General features: G+C 47.8%; 1 long non-coding RNA gene across 1 annotated transcript in view; it reads left to right on the forward strand.

The window, feature by feature from the left end:
• LOC103598133 overlaps positions 1–1564 on the forward strand; it is a 60987-nt gene extending 59423 nt beyond the window's left edge. The window contains exon 3 of the long non-coding RNA XR_551174.1: positions 1402–1564. This is a non-coding gene — a long non-coding RNA (uncharacterized LOC103598133). The remainder of the gene's footprint in view (positions 1–1401) is intronic.
• The last annotated feature ends 4636 nt before the right edge of the window (positions 1565–6200 follow it).

Raw genomic sequence — 6200 nt, forward strand, 5'->3', positions numbered from 1 at the left:
TGGGCATGAACAACTTTATATGCTTGTTATGTAAGAAAATGTCCTTTTTTTTTTTAGATACATATGCTGAAATCATTAAGTGACATCATGGTGCCTGGGATTTTTCCTACAAAAATAAGAATAGATGAAGCAAGTAGGACAGAATGGTAACCATTGTTAAGTCTAAGTCATGGGTGTTTGAGTGTTTATTGTACTATCCATATGAGTCAGGATATAACCAGGAGACAAGACCACTGCAGTGTTTAAAGCAGAAGGATATTGAGCTGCTCATTGGTTACACGGTAGATGGAGGCTGAGGAGTCACGCAGAGCCTGGAGATTAGTGTCAGACACCACCAGCCCTGGGCTGGAAGGGTGAGGCAAGAAGGTGCCGTCACTGGAGCTCAGGGGCTGGGGTCATCTAGCAAAGTAGAAACTACAGCAGGCCTTTTTGGACAGGCACTGGAGCCACGGTGGAGCCACATCTGCGGTGGGGACACTACCCAAGGTAGAAAGGGAGGGAAAACACCGGCTTCTCTCTTCTCCTCACCCCTACTCTCCCGCCAGTGCTCGCCCTTAACCAAACCCCATCTACAACCAAAAGGAAGTCATCAGGGTCAGCCCCCTGCAAAAGCAGAGCAGAGCAGGGGAGGGGCAAGTGGAGTGGATCTGAAAGGAGATGGTCTACAGTCTGCACACCATTCTCTCTCTGTTTGAACATTTAAAAAAAAAAATTACCCTACAGCATAGTTTGGATATTAACATCCCATCTCATCGAGGCTTGCCCTGGAGACCCCTTGCTGCCTACCAGAGAGCTCTGGACAGCAGGGCTTATGGGGCAAAGGAGACATTAGTTCATTTACAGCAGCTGCTGGTATCTCAGATAACACCTTTCTGGCAAATAAATCTAGAACATTTCTGTGTCAGCATAGCCTGTCAAAGAGGGCCCAGAAAGAATCAAATGCTGTCACTGCAGAATCATCAGCTTTGAGAAACCGTGGAGATTTGGCCTAATTTCCTACAGGTTCTGCTGCTGACCTAACCCAAATCCATTTCCCTGTCTTCTTACTAACAGAACCTGGATTTTGTTTGGGCTGGCAATGTGCCCAGCTAAAAAAGTTTGCTTCCCCAGTACTCCTGGAGTTACTGGTGACCATGTGATCAGGTTCTGACCAATGAAATGGAGGTGAATGTCCTTGGGGAAGGTGAGCCTTCCAGAATAAAAAAGCAAGTTTCTTTGCTTGGGCTGGCAATGTGCCCAGCTAAAAAAGTTTGCTTCCCCAGTACTCCTGGAGTTACTGGTGACCATGTGATCAGGTTCTGACCAATGAGATGGAGGTGAATGTCCTTGGGGAAGGTGAGCCTTCCAGAATAAAAAAGCAAGTTTCTTTGCTTTCCCCACTTCTTCTTGTGTGAATTGCAGATGCAATGCCTGGTGATGCAGCAGCCTTTTGAGCACGAGGACTAAAGCTAGATGCTGGGGCAGGAAGGAGCCTGGGACAATGATGACATCTTGAGCAGTTTCATCAGCCCTGGACTGCCTACCCCTGGGCCTCTTGTTAGGTGATTAAAATAAATCCCTTTCTTATCGACCCCAGTTGAATTTTGTGTTATTTGCAGTTGAATACATACCTTGACTCAAAGCAAAAAATATGTTTCTACTCAATAAAAGAAAAAAAGTGGAAGTAAATAAGTTGGCTACCAAGGAAAAGACTAGCAGCAGCATCTTTCTGGCACAGTGCTAGGCACTCAGCAGAAGAAATATGTGCTGAAGATTGAGTGGATGGTTGTGGACAATGAGTGGCTACCAGAGTAGTGAATCTGAAGAGTGTGAAGTCTTTTAGTGGTGAGGCAATCCCTCCCATCCCCCGAGGGAAACCAGCAACAAATATTGCCAGGATAACTGATGTTATCATGATTATTTGGGGTTAAGGAATTATTTCCTGAATGTCATGGTAAAAAAGCAAATAGCTTACATGGAAGGAAAATACATAGATTTGTTCATCACCAACTAGATAAGAGGACTCTGAAGGGATGGACACACCCTAAGGTGACCCACGATGAGTCACACTCTGTAAAGCTCCCACCCTCTCTCCTTGAGTATGGGAAGACACTGAGACTTGCTTCTAACCAAGAGGATGTGGCAAAGGTGAGGGACTGTTGCTCTCTTGATTAGGTTATGTTATATGGCAAAGGTGACTTTATACACACACACACACACACACACACACACACACGGCTCTGAGCAGACTGGAGTCAGAGGGAGGTTCTTCCATGCCAGCTTTGAAGAAGTAAGCTGCCATGTTGTAAGAGGGCCATGGGGCATGGAGCCCCGGACAGTCTCTAGAAGCTGAGAGAGGCTCTTGCTGACAGCCAGCCAGAAAACAGAGACAATCATAAGGTGATGAATTCGGCCAACAACCTGAATGAGTCTGTGAGACTTGGGAGACCTCAAAGGTAGACAATAGCATGTGCCCAGGCTCTGAGACCAGCCCCAGTCCAGCCTCCAGATAAAAATGCAGCCCAGCCGACACCTTGACTGTAGGCTTGTGAGTTCCTGAGCAGAGGACCCAGCTAGGGTTCCTGTACCCAGGAACTGTGAGATAATAATGTGTGCTGTTTTAAGCCATTATGCTTGTGGAAATTTCAAACAAAGCAATAAAAACCTAATACAGTGGATAGACAGTAAAGATGCTTTAGTGAAAGAGAGAAGGCTGCGAAGAGTCTGCCTGGGACCCAACCTGGGAGGATAGATCTGTTCATTCATTGATTTGTCAACCACTTGTTAAAGGCCACTAGTATGTGCCAGGCACTAAGTCACGATATGAGGCTTTCGTCTCACACCCCTCCTTTTGGTTTTAGCCAGAACGGTAAGTTTCCCACTCAGATGTGGTTGAAGGGATAGGAAAGGGAATTTACATTTATTGAGTTCCCACGATGACCTGGACACAGGGCCAGACACTTTATATACACAGACTCTATCAATCATCACAGTGACCCATTAGGCATGCATTAATATAACCATTTTAGAGACTAAAAAAACTGAGGTTACACAGTGATAGAGCTGGGATTCTAAGAAATTGTCAGCCCCTCCCATTATAAGCTGGGTAAGAATTTGGCTTAGGAAAAAACCAGGTCATCTGAGCTCATGTGGCCTACTTTATCAAGCCACTGTCCTCCTCCTCCTCCCCCTCTCTCCTCCCTCTAATTTTCCCCTGCTCCCCCTCCCCTCCAGGGTGGGGTCTGACGTTTACAAAGTGCCCACTCCCTAGTGAGTTATTAAATTTGAGGAGGCCCCTCCTCTCCCTCCACTTCTTCCTCCTCATCCCTTTCCTTTTCTTATCAGACACACATTCTTAAAAGAGTTAAAATATTATGCATTTAAAAAAATAGTCTGGTAGCAAGTTACAGAAATTTTTAAGTGGAATAAATGTCTGTACCTTTACCACTTTCCTTTGTTAGCATATTCTTCCTCTTCCTGGAGACATTATTAGACTGTACCTTCAAACGCTTTCTAAATTTGAATCTGTCAACACTCCTTTCGGCCGCATTCACTGCATTGCCGTGAGGGTTCACTGAAATAGTGCAGATCAAGGATCAGGCCCTTTTTTCCTATACAAAGTTCTGTATTCTCTTTTCATTTACCTTGTGCATTGGTCAGAGTCCTGGCAGGAAACAGCATTCACACTGATGGTTCATGTGAAGAGCCATTTAGTGAAGGATGAGTTATAGTGATGCGGACAAGTCTAAGGGAACCAACAAAGGATGCTGAGGCACCCAGGAGTTGGCAGTCGTAGGAAGCCATTACCACCCTTAGGACCAAAGGGGTAAAGGCAAACAATAGTGGTAACAGAGTCCAGAGGGGCGCTGCTCAGTAGGAACTGTAGACAGGAAGAGCGTGGGGGAGTCATGTCCCAGCCCCTCTCTCTTCCCACCCTTCCATCTCCTGCTGGTGTCTCTCATTGGCTGGGGTACATGAAAGAGCATGAAAAGTCCAGGTGAGGGCGGAGCCCGTGGCGCACTCGGGAGAGTGCGGCGCTGGGAGCGCAGCGGCGCATAGGGATGACCGGTGCGCTCACAGCGCTCACTGGCTGAGCGCAGTGCGGCCGGTCTCAAAAAAAAAAAAGGACCAAGAGTCCAGGTGAGAAACACCAGAGGCCCAGCCCCACTTCCAAGACATCCCAAGAGGTCCCTGGAAACTATGATGGGCCCTCAACCCCTATATTTCTCTGCTCAGTTACAAGTCAGGAGAAGGCTTGGGTAGCACCCGAAGGAACTGTTCTAGAGGAAAATGCAGGGCTGGGGCCAGGGCTGAGGGAGGGAAGGTGAACGCCAAGGGGTGGGTCCAACACTTTCAGGGCGCACACTCCCTAGGAAGCTGTGAAATGCTGTCTTAGCTCTCTGGGATTTCACGTGCCCTTCACCCTAGGTCTCCTGCTGATCCCACCACACCCTGGGCCACGGCGAGCTTGCTCCCCCTGCTGGCCAGACAGGGCATCTGTGGGAAACAGTGCCTAGTCGTCTCCTGCAGATCACACAGATTTGCCCCCTGAGAAGTTCCCACAGGTCTTTGAGCAGCCAAGGGATGTTTAGATCCACCTCCCTGGAATAGAGACTGTCTTGGTTAGCACAGGAGCTCTGACACTGGTGGAAATTTAAATTGGCATACATATGAAGGACCTTAAAATTTTTTATTTGATCTCATCTCCTCCAAGAAGCCTTCTGTGATCACATACCCCCAAACACCCACTGTAATCTGTATGCCCCTTTCCCTACTCCGGTAGCAGTTTTGCTTCTCTCTGCCCCAGGTGATCAAGAAAAATTAACTTTATTTTGTTCTAATTTTTACCTTTCTACTTTGAACTCCAATTCCACCAATAAATTGTGATAACTTGATTTCAATCATTTCAGGGTTCTTCCCTGCCCTTTCCCTGGAGTCATATCCTGTAGGGGCTGGAGGAAAAAGGAACTTTTAGGTAGTGTCAAGACATAAGAGACGTGCAGTCCCCTTTGTCCTCTGTCCTCACAGGCACCTGCTCAGAGGTTCCGGGCAGCAGCAAGGGAGGCCCCACAAGAGGCCTCATGTTCCTGATGCAGACTCCTTCAGTTGTTACATTTGGATTCATGGGAATCCCTCTGTGGCCTTGTCACTTCACAGGGGTACTGGGTTTTCTGAAAGAACAACTAAGGAGAGCTGTATTCAACCCTCACCTGCCAATCTGGGGTCGCCAGGCAATGAGGGCTAGGCTCCCTCTGTCCTCACATCCCATCAGCCCACCTGGGATCTTGCCACATCCCAGGGCACAGTTAGGAAACAGGGAAGAGCCTACCTTTCACCTCTTCCCTCCAACTCCTCCCGTTCACCCAGCCCAAGGAGTCTTAGCCTGGGCAAGACACCTCCTCACTCTTATTCTCCTGTTATTTCTTCCCAGATCTTTTTTTTTTTTTTTTTTTTTTTTTGTCTTTTTCCGTGTCCAGCAACGGATCGCAACCCTCAGTGTTGCCCCCGTACCGGACCGAGGACCGGCAACGGGATCGCAACCCTCGGTGTTGCTCCCGCGCCTCGCTCAGCCAGTGAGCGGGAACCGGTCTGTATGTGGGATCCGAACCCTCGGGCGGGAGCGCCGCCGCACTTCCCAAGCGGCGCACTATCCAGTGCACCACCGGGCCGGCCCCGCTCCCAGATCTTTTGTCCAAGCCCAAGGAACTTTCTGTTTCCCTAGAGGTCCAGGAGGGCTTTTGGAAAACAAAATCCAGGATGCAACTGCTTTTACCTGCTTTCTGCTCTCATACCTCTTCCCTGAGGCAATGAGCACAACAGTTTAAATGCAGAGAAAAAGAAAGAAAGAAAGAAAGAGAAAGGGGGATGAGGGATGGGGGAGAAATCGCCTATATCATGCCACCACCCATTTCTGCATTGGTTGGTGCCTGCACCTCTGTCCTCACCCCTCCTGCCCCTGGGAGTCAGTCAGAGATCCAGGAGGAGGATGGCAGCCACAGAGGGGTCAGGTCCTCCTTGTAACCCCAGCCCCCAGCACAGGCCAGGCTTGAGGGAATTGTGTAAGTATGCAATCAGTAAAGATATTAAAACAGCTAGAAAAAGCCAGGAGGTAATCTGTTCATAAAAGAGAGAGAGAGACAGTCAGAGGCAGAGAAAAAAAAAAAAAAAAAAAAAAAAAAAAAAAAAAAAAAAAAAAAAAAAAAAAAAAAAACTTAAAAAAT

This window comes from Galeopterus variegatus, unplaced genomic scaffold (genome assembly GCF_000696425.1).
Source record: "Galeopterus variegatus unplaced genomic scaffold, G_variegatus-3.0.2 Scaffold2514, whole genome shotgun sequence".
Taxonomy (NCBI): domain Eukaryota; kingdom Metazoa; phylum Chordata; class Mammalia; order Dermoptera; family Cynocephalidae; genus Galeopterus; species Galeopterus variegatus.